This window comes from Callithrix jacchus, chromosome 11, assembly GCF_049354715.1.
Source record: "Callithrix jacchus isolate 240 chromosome 11, calJac240_pri, whole genome shotgun sequence".
In the NCBI taxonomy this organism is placed as follows: Eukaryota; Metazoa; Chordata; class Mammalia; order Primates; family Cebidae; genus Callithrix; species Callithrix jacchus.
This window is the reverse complement of record NC_133512.1, coordinates 55,934,221-55,948,204: the sequence shown is the minus strand read 5'-3', so window position 1 is coordinate 55,948,204 and position 13,984 is coordinate 55,934,221. Positions and strand designations below refer to the sequence as shown.

General features: G+C 36.9%; 1 pseudogene; it reads right to left on the bottom strand.

The window, feature by feature from the left end:
• Positions 1–251: 251 nt before the first annotated feature.
• On the bottom strand, positions 252–2,375 carry LOC100402623 (mitogen-activated protein kinase 6 pseudogene; annotated as a pseudogene).
• Positions 2,376–13,984: the final 11,609 nt, after the last annotated feature.

Here is a 13,984-nt window from a genome sequence, read left to right as displayed (position 1 = left end):
CATCACTTTTGTCTCCTCCTGTGTTGCATTATTTTGCTTGTCTTTATTTTTGTGTGCAAATGACATGCCAGTTAAAATGAAAACTATCTCACCTGTAGAAAAAGAAAGTCGGGATTTTTAAAAACCAAAAACTAATAAAATCCTTACTAAATGACACCATCTGATTCAAGTAAAAAATGACTTAAACATTAGTAAAAAAAAAAGACAAAACATTTCATGAAGAATACAAAGATAAATGTCTGCTGAGTGTTTTAGTTCAGATGTTTCAGAATGCTGCCGTATGTTTTATGAGGAATTTGGGGGAAGATTTCATCCCAGAAAGTTAACACCTTCTCATTAACATGTGGCCTGTGTTGACTTAAGTGCCCGATGTCTTTGGACTCAAGCTGCTTGTTAAAGAGGAACTCCCCATTGTTGTTCAGAAATCCCTCCTCATTTCCTCTCTCCCCAAGCTTCCCATCCTCTATTGGCTCAGTTTCTAGCATTTCAATATCTTCTTTCCTGCTAAAGAACGTGTCCAAGTAACTAGTGTGTTTTCCTTCTCAAAATGTTCATCCTTCCTTACCTCACAAAACTGATTTATGAGAAAACAGTCCTCCCTGCCACTCACAAACTGGCTGTCCCAAGAAGATTGGTACAAGGCTTCTAATTGAGCCAGATTTGCATTCCTTTTTCCTGTTTTTCTTGGCTTACTGACTTTAATATCAAACTTTTCAATTACAGTTGGGACACTGAGCTATTCAAGTCATTTAATTTATCAACAACATCAGTAGGCTTATGTTGGGGACTAAGTTCCTGCAATAAAGGAATCAAAATTGAATCTCTGATTCTTTCCCCTTTCTTTCCCAGCCAGTTGCTGTGATGCTTCCTCTAGCGCTATCTGGGCTTTAACCTATCCATTCCTTTCACATTTTGATTTGCCTTTCTTATCAGATTTTTCTTTGCTTTGTTATTTCCAATTGGAAAGATCTATGGTAAGCTTGGGTTCATACTAATGGTTAACTTCACTCTCTCTCCAAACTAAGTTATCTAAACATGATGATGACTTCATTTTGTAGTTACAAGTATGACTACACTCCAGATCACAATATTTGTTTTGATGATGATCTTGGTGCTGCCAATAAGGCTCAGTAGAGTAATTGTTATCAAAAGCAGGATCCTCCTGATACTTTTCCCAATCTCCATCCAAATATTTTCAGGGATCAACTTGTACTTCCTCTTCATCAGTGACATCAGGCAGAGCTCTTGATCAAGCTGAAAGTCATCAATATCAAAGTTGTTAGGTATAGGCTAATCATGCTCTGAAACCTGACAATCATGGTAACTTTCCCAGTTATAAATGTGACTGTGAGTTTCATCCATAGGCAAAATATTATGAACTTCATCTTCAATATGAAAAGGGTGGCTTGAAATTGGCTCATCCATTGGAAGAGAATATATGCTCATGTAAGGATGAGAGAGCGCTTCTTCTGCTATTAACCGATTCATGGGGCTGTGTCAAAACGATGTTCCAGGAAATCCATTGTTTCTTGATTAATTCCTGAAAGCAGCTGAGTTAAAGGTTTATGTGGCTCAGTCATGTCATTTCTAGTGTAAACTGGAATTATGCTGAGAATCTCCTGTATGACAGGAATAGTTTCTAAAATCAGCTGCATCTGTTTAAGTTCATGTGCACCTGCAAAAAGGGTTTTACCAGTCAGCATTTTGGCAAAGATTCAGCCTGCTGCCCACATGTCAATGGCTTTCATATAGTTATTAGGAGAAAGTAAAAGACGTGGGGATCTGTACCATTTAGTAACCAATCCTTCAGAATAATGACCTTTATGGGAATAATGAGAATCCATGATCCATGCAAGAACAGAGTCACCTATCTTCAGCACCAACCCTTCGGTATTAGTGAAAAGAGTAGCTGGTTTGAGATATTTGTGCAGTACATTTGCATAGTGAATATACTTGAGCCTCCACGGCAGCCAAAACATGAAAAGCCTGGCATGCTCTTCTAGTAAAGGGCCCTGCTCCAGCACATTAGCCAAGTCTGTTTCCATATACTTCTGAACAATCTAAACACTGCTCAGTTCCATAAGAAATCCCACATCATCTGTTAATTGCCTTCCACTGAGACCAAGAATTTCAAATGTTTTCACAATGTTACAATGATCAAGTCTTCTAATAATTTTGATTTCACATAGAGCATGTTTGACCTTCTGGGGATTGGTAAGGACAGTTTTCTTGATGGCTACTCTTTTGTCACAGTCATTGTCTATAGCAGAAAAAAACAAGCCCTTGCCTCCACAACCTAATGGTTTTAAGTCCGTATACCTAGAACCCAGATCAAAACCATGAATGTTCATTAGACTTTCAAATTTCTCTGCCATTTTGAAACCCTTACCTGGCAGAGACCCTTTCCCACTTCTACCACATCAGAACACAGATGAAAAGCACCATCTGTGAACCAAAGAGTAGACCCTCACCAGACTAAATCTGCCAGAGCCTTGATCTTGGACTTCCCAGCCTCCAGAACTATGAGAAATAAATTTCTGTTGTTTATAAGCCACCCAGTTTATGGTGTTTTGCTATAGTGACTCAAGTAGATTAAGGCACTAGTATAACCATCTAAGAAAAAATAAAAAACATAAGTTGACTCAAAAGACTCAAACCAGCAATCAAAAATTGCTTCATACGGGAATCCATGGTTCACAAGTATTATCAAACTCTCAGGGTAGAATGTAGTCTAATCTTACACGACATCTTACAGTTAATATGAAATAACTTCTCAAGTCATGTTATGAGACTGATGTGATATAGATGCCACCAATATCTGAAAAGTATACTATGAAAAAGGAAAATTGCAGGCCAATTTCAGTCATCAATTGATATAAAAAATCCTAAACAAAATATTAACAAATATACTCCAGCAAAACATAAAAGAATAAGAAATTATGGCCATGTTGAACTTATCTAAGAAAACCAAGTTCAGTTTAATGTTAGAAAATCAATTAATATAATTTATGACATTAAGGGTTTAGAGGAGAATAATTTTATTATTCAATATATGTAGAAAAATGTAACATTCATTTTAGACAGAAATCTTAGAAAACTGAGAGAGAAGCATGATTTCTTAATCTGGTAGAGGTTATATATAAAATATCTATAGCAGCACAATACTTAACAATTAAAACATAGAAAACTTTGCTTTAAGATTACTAATAAGAAAAGAAAGTTTATTTTTACTACTTCTAAGCATTGCATTGGAGATCCTAATAAGAAAAAAAATGAATTATGAAAAGTGGAAAAGAAGAAACAAAATTGTCTTTATTTACATTTGTACATACAGGCATGCAAAAGCTATGATAGATAGATTCAAAAGCTATGATACTAGAAATAGTAGATGACTTTTTCAAGATTGATAAATATAAATTCAATATTAAAAATTATCAGAGCGATGTCATCAGGAATGGCAGAATAAGTACCTCTACAAATCATTTCATTCATAAAAACAATAGAATTCTGGCAAATAGTCTTATAATCAAGTTTTTCAGAAGTCTGAAAATTAGCTAAAGGCTTGCAATGATCTGGGGTGCATTTATTCAAGAAGAACAGAAAAACAAACAAATTTTACTGAGAAAAGAAGAGTACATTTTGTAGCATTTTACTTGCCCTATTCTTGAGGTGGGTGGACTTTTCCTACTAGATATCAAGATTATTATTATTTTTTAGTAAATAAAAACATGCTTCAGTAATAGAAATATAGAAAAATGAGCAGAACAAATCATGCCCCCCACAAAAAAAATCATGTGTAAATGAATGTTTGTCATATGAGAGAGATGGCATAACAGATAAGTGGAGAAATGCAGGGTTTTCAACAAAAGGTGATGAGACAATTGTAACTCATATTTAAAAAACGAAATCAGATGACCACTGCCTCATACTCTACCCCTCCTCTAAATCCAAGGTATATTAAAGAACTAATTGTTAAAGGGAAAACTACTCATTTAAAGAAATTAATACAGAAAAATATTTTTGTTATTTTTGAAGTAGGGAAAGCTTCTTTAAAAATAGCAAAAGCGTTCACCATTAAAGTGATAGATAATTTAACTACATTAAAATGAACTATTCAGGCCCTCAGAGTATTAGAAGAAAGTTAAGAAAAGTGACTTTGAAAGAAGTGAGAGAAGATATGTGCAAAAGATAGACAATTGATTTGAATTTGGAATATATACATAACACTCCTGCATATATATATATATATATTTTTTTTTGAGACAGAGTTTCGCTCTTGTTACCCAGGCTGGAGTGCAATGGCACGATCTCGGCTCACTGCAACCTCTGCCTCCTGGGTTCAGGCAATTCTCCTGCCTCAGCCTCCTGAGTAGCTGGGATTACAGGCACGCGCCACCTTGCCCAGCTAAATTTTTTGTATCTTTAGTAGAGACGGAGTTTCACCATGTTGACCTGGATGGTCTTGATCTCTTGACCTCGTGATCCACCTGCCTCAGCCTCCCAAAGTGCTGGGATTACAGGCTTGAGCCACCACGCCCGGCCATATTTTTTTAAATAAAATTTTTCTGGCAAAAAAATCTGTGAAAATGTGTTTCACCTCTTCAATATCAAGATATGCAAAATAATAACACAATAGTATAACACAATAAACCCTAAAGAATTTCAAAAGTTTTAAAAGTAGGGAAATGTCAATTGTGTTAGATTAAATTATTGGTTCCAGCGCCTTATTCCTCTGTAACAAAACTATGGGTGCACATCCTTGTTGTGGCCTCATGGTGCATAAAATGAATATCATTCCTCTTGATTTTGGGCTTGTTATTTAGAATTTGCTTTGGCTGATGGAATATAAGTGTACATGACAGAAACAATGGTTTAAATTATTATTTCACTGTGGGGCTTGCTCCTAAGCTCTCCTATATCATCCCCTATAAAATTCCTATACATGTACTAACAGTGTATAATATTCACAACATTAATGATCTTTACATTGATTGAATTTTCTTTATTGGTGAGTAATGTAAAAATTATGAGGTGTTTCATGAACACACACACACACACACACACATACTCTCACACACTTTTGAGCCTTGCACCTTGTTCCCAAGTTTATTTTCAATGTTGGGTCATGACACTCAATGTGTATTTTCTTGGAAAAGTAAGGAATTCCATTATGTTCATCCTGAATTAATTGCCTTTTAATCAACAGTATTTTCTACCTCTTTCCTTTTGAAAGACAACCAATTGGCTCACTGAGTATTTTTATAGTAGTCTAGAGAATGACTTTCCTCTGAAACATTGGAAATCCCATAGTGATTGCTTCTGCAGTTGTCTCTGTTTTGGGGTATAACATCAGACCAGTGTCTTGTGTGTGCAAAATGCTGCTGTGGAAATCAGAGAAGAAATCAGAGAAGCTGTTTTCTCCTCTGATTTTGTTTCCATTTGCCCTCCTTGCAGGTCTCTGGCCAGTCTTCCTAAGATGTAATTCATTCAACCAATATTTATCGAGCACCTGTGCAGTGAGTGACTAAGTACCTGATCCCCTGCAGCTTACACCCTATTGAGAAATATAAAATCTAATGCTGTAACATCAAATTTCTCAATTTGTGGATGTTATTAAAACCAAAAATCGTATAACTCCCTTTCCAAGTTCTCTGTCTGCCAATGCTTGCTGTATTAGTCTGCTAGCGCTGCCATAACAAAATACTATTGACTGGGTGGCTTAAACAACATACACTTATTTTCTCATAGTTCTGGAGGCTGGAAGTCGAGATCAATGTGCCAGCAGCATTGGTGTCTGGTGAGGGCTCTTCCTTTAGGTTGCAGATGGCCACCTTCTCACTGTATTATCAGTAGCCTTTTCTGGGTGTGGTGTGTGCACTTGGAGAGAGAGTGAGCTCTTTGGTGTCTCTTCTCATAAGGACACTAATGTATCAGATCAGGGACCAACTTTATGACCTTATTTACCTCCTTACTCCAAATACAGTCACACTGGGGTTAGGACTTCAACATATACATTTTGGGGGAAACACGTAAATCTTGTCCATAACACTTGCTGATCTTGTTCTTGACCCTCTTCTTGCCTTAGAGATTCCATTGCTGGGACCCTCAGAATTAACCTCATTACTCTTTATAGTATGTAGTGCTTTTACTTGAGCAGCGTAGCTCAGCCTTGTGGCTAGTTCTGTCCTCAAACTTATTATCATCATCAATTCACATTGATTAAATATCTACTTATTTTAAATTGCCTTATTTGAGTACTATGCAGCTTGCCCTTATCAGATGGACTGTTGGTGAATGCCCAAAGTCACACATGGAGCTCAATTCCTTCTTACGTCTTCATCTAACCTTTCTGAGACTTCTGCATTTCTGCCACCAGTTTTATGTCTATAGACTGAGGCTGTTTATTCCTCACAAAATGACAAATGGCCTGTCATTTTTAGAAATGCTGTCTTATGACTTTGTAGCACAGATATTTCCCAAACAGGCTTTGTGAAGCCACCCATGACCTCACTGGGGCTTGCTGCAATCTCATGCTCTATGTTGTAGTATAATTGTTAGCTTTGAGGCCAGAGGCTGTCTCAAGAATTTTACCCAACTTAGAAAATCAAATAGATGAATTAATTGTATTAATTGTCTCTGAGAAACACATAATTGGGGAGGCTTCTCATTTCAAGAAGAAAAACATGGGGTAAAAACTCATTTGGGACAAGGAAAATCAATCATAGTAAGAAAGTCCTTTGAGAACTGTGGATCCTTGCACCAATTATACCCTCTCAGGTGGGTCCCCTATTTAAGAAGGTGAATATTTTTAGAACTGAGTGCTTCAGAATTGGGCATTTGTGTCATAACTATGGCTTATGTTCCCATGATAAGAACAAATAAGACCCCATGGGATCTTCTCCACTTTAATGGGGTGAATTGTTCAATTGACAGAGGAGATTTAGAATCCTTCATCAGACAAACTAATACAGGCCCATTTTCCCATCTAGAATAAGCTTTTCTAAATCACTTTTCATAGATGAAGCTTCTTATAAAGTAATTACTACCAGAAATATTTTCTCTTTTTAGAAATATAGCTCAATACTTCAGTCATGGCATCAGTCATTTTCCTAGAACCCTATGTGACTGGGGACATTATGTATTTCATTGAAAATACCCCGCAGGCACCAAGAAAATCATAAAAGTAGGTTCTTTCTATGGATTCATTAAATTATTAGCTTATTGCCAGGTCATTTAAGAGAGTCTATAGAGACTTGTCAGGTAGAATAATGGAGCATGTTGTCTTTTAGACAACTACTGCTCTGGGATCCAAGAGTTGTTCTCTCCTAATTCCCACTGTCAAGATACTGTGATAACCAGGGAAATGCTAGAGTGATCATTCATGCAATTATGATTAATACCAGTCACTTATACTTTCTTTTTAAAAGAATATTATAGATAGCAAAGATAAATAATTTTTACTTACAAGCTGAGCTGAGTTAACCCAGCTCCATAAGGTTATAAAGTAAAATGATATTTTATAAAATCTCCAAGAAAAATTCTAAAAGTTTAAAACAAATTCACTGTATTTTATCCTTTGTGCTCCCATTGTAGACTTTATGTCCCATAATTTCAGAGCGGTAGTTTATTAGATACGTTATATGTCCATTTCCCTAGTTTGAATATACTCACATAAAGACAAGGCCCAAATCTTTTACTTCTTTGTATAAACAGTACCAAGCATGGAAGTCAGCACTTCCATGTTCACTCAGCATAAGTGAATGAGTGAATAGCTTATGTACGATGATTAGAATAGATTTCTTTTCCTGTATTACTGTGAGTTTAGCAAAAAACAAAACAAAACAAAACCCAACAACAAACAAAATATCTGTAAGCCTACCTTTAATAGGAAATGAAACAGATTTTCCTCTATATGGTAATATGTAAAACTTTAGCTTATAGACTAAATGGACCATAGATTTCAATATAAGTTAGTTATTTATGACTTTGCCACATATTTGAATTTTATATTCTGAAAATTAGGCCAATATGTTAAGAAACATATCTTAGCTTTCTTTGTTAGTTTCTGCTTCTACTATCAAATAAATTAAAAGTTTCATATTTTAGTAGTCAAAGTTTTGAGAAACCTATGCTTTTGTTTTAGTTCTTCTACTAAACACCTTCTAAGAAAGTGACATTTTGGCTTTCTATAGTTTCCTGTAAAATAGAAATGATAATGACAGTTTTGTCTTTTTAAGAAGTATGATTATAACAAAAATAAAATGATAATATGTGGAAATATTTTGAAAAAACATAAAGTGCCAAGCAGCTATAGGGAAGTATTGGAACACAAACAGATATAGGAATATGATGATGAAAGTACTGGCTAATGAATTCCCCCTTTACCTTTATTCAGTATTCAAAGCTCTTAAAAGTGTTAGTTATATAGAGGTTGGATTGGAATGGCCACTACTTAATTTCAAAGTACAGCACTGTAACTTCTACCCTCCCTAGCTGACGCTTCCATAACTATCTAAACACCTTCCACCCTTGCCTTAGCCTGTCTATCCAAGATAGGCCACTTCCTACTAGTGGGTCAGGTGCCTTTCCTCTTTCTTATGTTTCCTTTCTACAAGTGGAGCTCAATCTATATAAACTAAATATCTCTTCTCTGCTTTACTGGTTCTGAGCTGAGGAACTAGAATAATTTATCTGAGTGGTTAACTTGGGTAGGATAACAGGACAGGCTTGGCTCAGCACCACTTGGCTCTGAGATCAAGCTGGCTTAAAAGACAAGCTCTCCTCTACTTCTTTGCACTGTTAAGTCTTACCTACATAGACTTCCATGATGCACAAAGGCCTTCCTTGGTGTGGCACAGTCTGCAATTTGGTGTCCAAGTCTCTCTGATCCAGGGGTTCAATATTGGCAATCCTACTTTGCTATGCCACCTAAAGCTAGGTCCTCCAACCTATCCATTGGTTAGTAAAAGTGATTGTTTACTCTTGATAATTATTGTTTATTTTATTTCCCAACTACTTCAGAACCTGAACAGTGAAGAGGTATGATCTTTATTGCTTTTTGCTTTTCTTCACCCCTGAGTTCTGTACATGTATGCTGGCAGTGTCTAAAAGTTCCAGTAAAAAAAAAAAGGCCAGACCAGAGTCTGTTCACATTTCCTGCTCTTTCCTCCATTTTTGCCTAGTATTTCTCATTCCTCCTTTCCTGATTCTCTGGCCCCATTTGTGCCTGTATCTTGACACCCAATGTTAATTTCAAGTTTCCATTGCCATTATAGTCCTTTTGGTAGCTCAGCTCCATGCATTTTTACTTTTGGGAAGAAAACACCTTCCCAGGTGGTCAACACACTTGCCCTAACCAAACCATCCCATTGATAAAGGAAGGTTGGCACATCCTGTTGCAAATGAAGGTCAACAACCCTGCCTGACTGTAGTTCTGTTAGCCTTTCCTGTGTTTTTGCAGCCTTGTCTCTCTTAGCCCAGAGAGATTTCCCAATGATATTGGGAGCTACTTGAATGCTGGAGAAATGTTTCACTTTTCTCTGATCCTGCCAAAACATTGTTTATACTTCCTCTGTGCATGAGATTGAAATTGCCTGTGAGAAGGTTGGAATTACCAAAAATTTCTATTTAGATTCTGAATGGAATGCAATTCAGGAGATTATTCATTGGTATGATTCCTCTTCTTCTTTTTGTATTTGTTGGTATTTAGTTTAAATGTCTCGTTTATTGTTTTGTCAGTGCTGTGATATGATATCACTTTGTAACCAGCATGGTGCCACTAATTCAAAGGTCACTGAGATACTCAGCTGGTGTTTATATTCCATTTCCTACTTGGAACACTGTGTTTAAAGTTCTGACTGACTTCACCAAGTTGCTGAGGTCAGGATGACCTCATCCACTGAGAATACAGAAATTTCAAAAAAATTAAAAATTGTCTTAGAGATTTGAAATGTGAAATGTAGAAGGAAACACTAGGTCCTCTAAACTCTCAGTTTAAAAATATAAACTGATATGAGATAGAGTAAGTGATTTGCCCGGTAGAAATTATACTAAATGTTAAGGCGAGGACTATAAGAAAGTTGACATTATGGTTGATTTAGATCTTTTCCCTACTTCACATCACTGTCTTCTCATTACCAGAAAAGTGTAAAAATATTTCATCAGACACTTGCTAACTGAAACAATTTACTCAGTTTTTCCATAAAATTGATTACTGAAAAATTTCTTCTTGCTTTGAGTATTTAGTACTCTCCTCAAAGAGCAAAGGCAGTCATTTAATTCTTTATTTCTTATTTGTGAAGTTGATAGCTAAGAGTAATTATTCTATTAGGGTCTCCTAGAGATTAAAGCCTTACTGAAGGTTGAGAGGGTAGGCAGGATCTGTGATGCTACAAACTCTGATCTAAAATTATAAACATGTAATCACAAAACCACTGTGGTTCCAGTGATTGGCCTGTGCTTTGAAGCATAATCTACTTTCATAAAGGGGTAAGGGAGTTCACTCTGCCTGCCTTGGGTCTATGGCAGCAGGGGTATGGCTACATAATTCTTTTTTTTTTTTTTCTTTTCTCATATTCTCCTTGTCAGGTTTTAATCTCAATATATTTTTTTTAATTTTTTATTGGATTATAGGTTTTGGGGTACATGAGCAGAGCATGCAAGACAGTTGCGTAGGTACACACATGGCAGTGTGCTTTGCTTTTCTTCTCCCCTTCACCCATATTTGGCATTTCTCCCCAGGCTATCCCTCCCCACCTCCCCCTCCCACTGGCCCTCCCCTTTTCCCCCCAATAGACCCCAGTGTTTAGTATTCCCCTTTCTATGTCCATGTGTTCTCATTTTTCATCACCCACCTATGAGTGAGAATATGCAGTGTTTCATTTTCTGTTCTTGTGTCAGTTTGCTGAGGAAGATGTTTTCCAGATACATCCATGTCCCTACAAACGACACAAACTCATCATTTCTGATTGCTGCATAATATTCCATGGTGTATATGTGCCACATTTTTCCAATCCAGTCTATTATCGATGGGCATTTTGGTTGATTCCAGGTCTTTGCTATTGTAAACAGTGCTGCAATGAACATTCGTGTACATGTGTCCTTATAGTAGAATGATTTATAGTCTTTTGGATATATACCCAGTAATGAGATTGCTGGGTCAAATGGAATTTCTATTTCTAATGCCTTGAGGAATCGCCACACTGTCTTCCACAATGGTTGAACTAATTTACACTCCCACCAACAGTGTAAAAGTGTTCCTTTTTCTCCACATCCTCTCCAGCATCTGTTGTCTCCAGATATTTTAATGATCGCCATTCTAACTGGCGTGAGATGGTATCTCAATGTGGTTTTGATTTGCATCTCTCTGATGACCAGTGACGATGACCATTTTTTCATATGATTGTTGGCTTCATATATGTCTTCTTTCGTAAAGTATCTGTTCATATCCTTTGACCACTTTTGAATGGGCTTGTTTGTTTTTTTCCTGTAAATCTGTTTGAGTTCTTTGTAAATTCTGGATATCAGCCCTTTGTCAGATGGGTAGACTGCGAAAATTTTTTCCCATTCTGGTGGTTGCCGATCCACTCTAGTGACTGTTTCTTTTGCCGTGCAGAAGCTGTGGAGTTTCATTAGGTCCCATTTGTCTATTTTGGCTTTTGTTGCCAATGCTTTTGGTGTTTTGTTCATGAAGTCCTTGCCTACTCCTATGTCCTGGATGGTTTTGCCTAGATTTCCTTCTAGGGTTTTTATGGTGCCAGGTCTTATGTTTAAGTCTTTAATCCATCTGGAGTTAATTTCAGTGTAAGGTGTCAGGAAGGGGTCCAGTTTCTGCTTTCTGCACATGGCTAGCCAGTTTTCCCAACACCATTTGTTAAACATGGAATCCTTTCCCCATTGCTTGTTTTTGTCAGGTTTATCAAAGATTGTATAGTTGTATGTATGTTGTGTTACCTCCAGTGCCTCTGTTTTGTTCCATTGGTCTATATCTCTGTTTTGGTACCAGTACCATGCTGTTTTGATTACTGTAGCCTTGTAATATAGTTTGAAATCCGGTAGTGTGATGCCCCCCGCTGTGTTCTTTTTGCTTAGAATTGACTTGGCTATGTGGGCTCTCTTTTGGTTCCATATGAAGTTCATGGTGGTTTTTTCCAGTTCTGTGAAGAAAGTCAGTGGTAGCTTGATGGGGATAGCGTTGATTCTGTAAATTACTTTGGGCAGTATAGCCATTTTCACTATATTAATTCTTCCTAACCATGTACATGGAATGTTTCTCCATCTGTTTGTGTCCTCTCTGATTTCATTGAGCAGTGGTTTGTAGTTCTCTTTGAAGAGGTCTCTTACGTTCCTTGTGAGTTGTATTCCAAGGTATTTTATTCTTTTCGTAGCAATTGCGAATGGCAGTTCGCTCTTCATTTGGCTTTATTAAGTCTGTTATTGGTGTAGACGAATGCTTGTGATTTTTGCACATTGATTTTATATCCTGAGACTTTGCTGAAGTTGCTTATCAGTTTCAGGAGTTTTTGGGCTGAGGCAATGGGGTCTTGTAGGTATACTATCATGTCGTCTGCAAATAGAGACAATTTGGCTTCCACCTTTCCTATTTGAATACCCTTTATTTCTTTTTCTTGCCTGATTGCTCTGGCTAGAACTTCCAGTACTATATTGAATAGGAGTGGTGAAAGAGGGCATCCTTGTCTAGTGCCAGATTTTAAAGGGAATGCTTCCAGTTTTTGCCCATTCAGTATGATATTGGCTGTTGGTTTGTCATAAATAGCTTTTATTACTTTGAGATACGTTCCATCGATACCGAGTTTATTGAGGGTTTTTAGCATAAAGGGCTGTTGAATTTTGTCAAAAGCCTTCTCTGCGTCAATTGAGATAATCATGTGGTTTTTGTTTTTGGTTCTGTTTATGTGGTGAATTACATTGATAGACTTGTGTATGTTGAACCAGCCTTGCATCCCCGGGATGAATCCTACTTGATCATGATGAATAAGTTTTTTGATTTGCTGTTGCAATCGGCTTGCCAATATTTTATTGAAGATTTTTGCATCTATGTTCATCATGGATATTGGCCTGAAGTTTTCTTTTCTCGTTGGGTCTCTGCCGGGTTTTGGTATCAGGATGATGTTGGTCTCATAAAATGATTTGGGAAGGATTCCCTCTTTTTGGATTGTTTGAGATAGTTTTAGAAGGAATGGTACCAGGTCCTCCTTGTGTGTTTGGTAGAATTCGCCTGTGAACCCATCTGGACCTGGGCTTTTTTTGTGTGGTAGGTTCTTAATTGCTGCCTCAACTTCAGACCTTGTGATTGGTCTATTCATAGTTTCAGCTTCCTCCTGGTTTAGGCTTGGGAGGACACAGGAGTCCAGGAATTTATCCATTTCTTCCAGGTTTACTAGTTTATGTGCATAGAGTTGTTTGTAATATTCTCTGATGATGGTTTAAATTTCTGTGGAATCTGTGGTGATTTCCCCTTTATCAGTTTTTATTGCATCTATTTGTTTGTTCTCTCTTTTATTTTTAATCAATCTGGCTAGTGATCTGTCTATTTTGTTGATCTTTTCAAAAAACCAGCTCTTGGATTTATTGATTTTTTGAAGGGTTTTTCATGTCTCAATCTCCTTCAGCTCAGCTCTGATCTTAGTTATTTCTTGTCTTCTGCTGGGTTTTGAGTTTTTTTGATCTTGCTCCTCCAGCTCTTTCAATTTTGACGATAGGGTGTCAATTTTGGATGTCTCCATTCTCCTCATATGGGCACTTATTGCTATATACTTTCCTCTAGAGACTGCATTAAATGTGTCCCAGAGGTTCTGGCACGTTGTGTCTTCATTCTCATTGGTTTTGAAGAACTTCTTTATTTCTGCCTTCATTTCATTGTTTACCCAGTCAACATTCAAGAGCCAGTTGTTCAGTTTCCATGAAGCTGTGCGGTTCTGGGTCAGTTTCTGAATTCTGAGTTCTAACTTGATTGCACTATGGT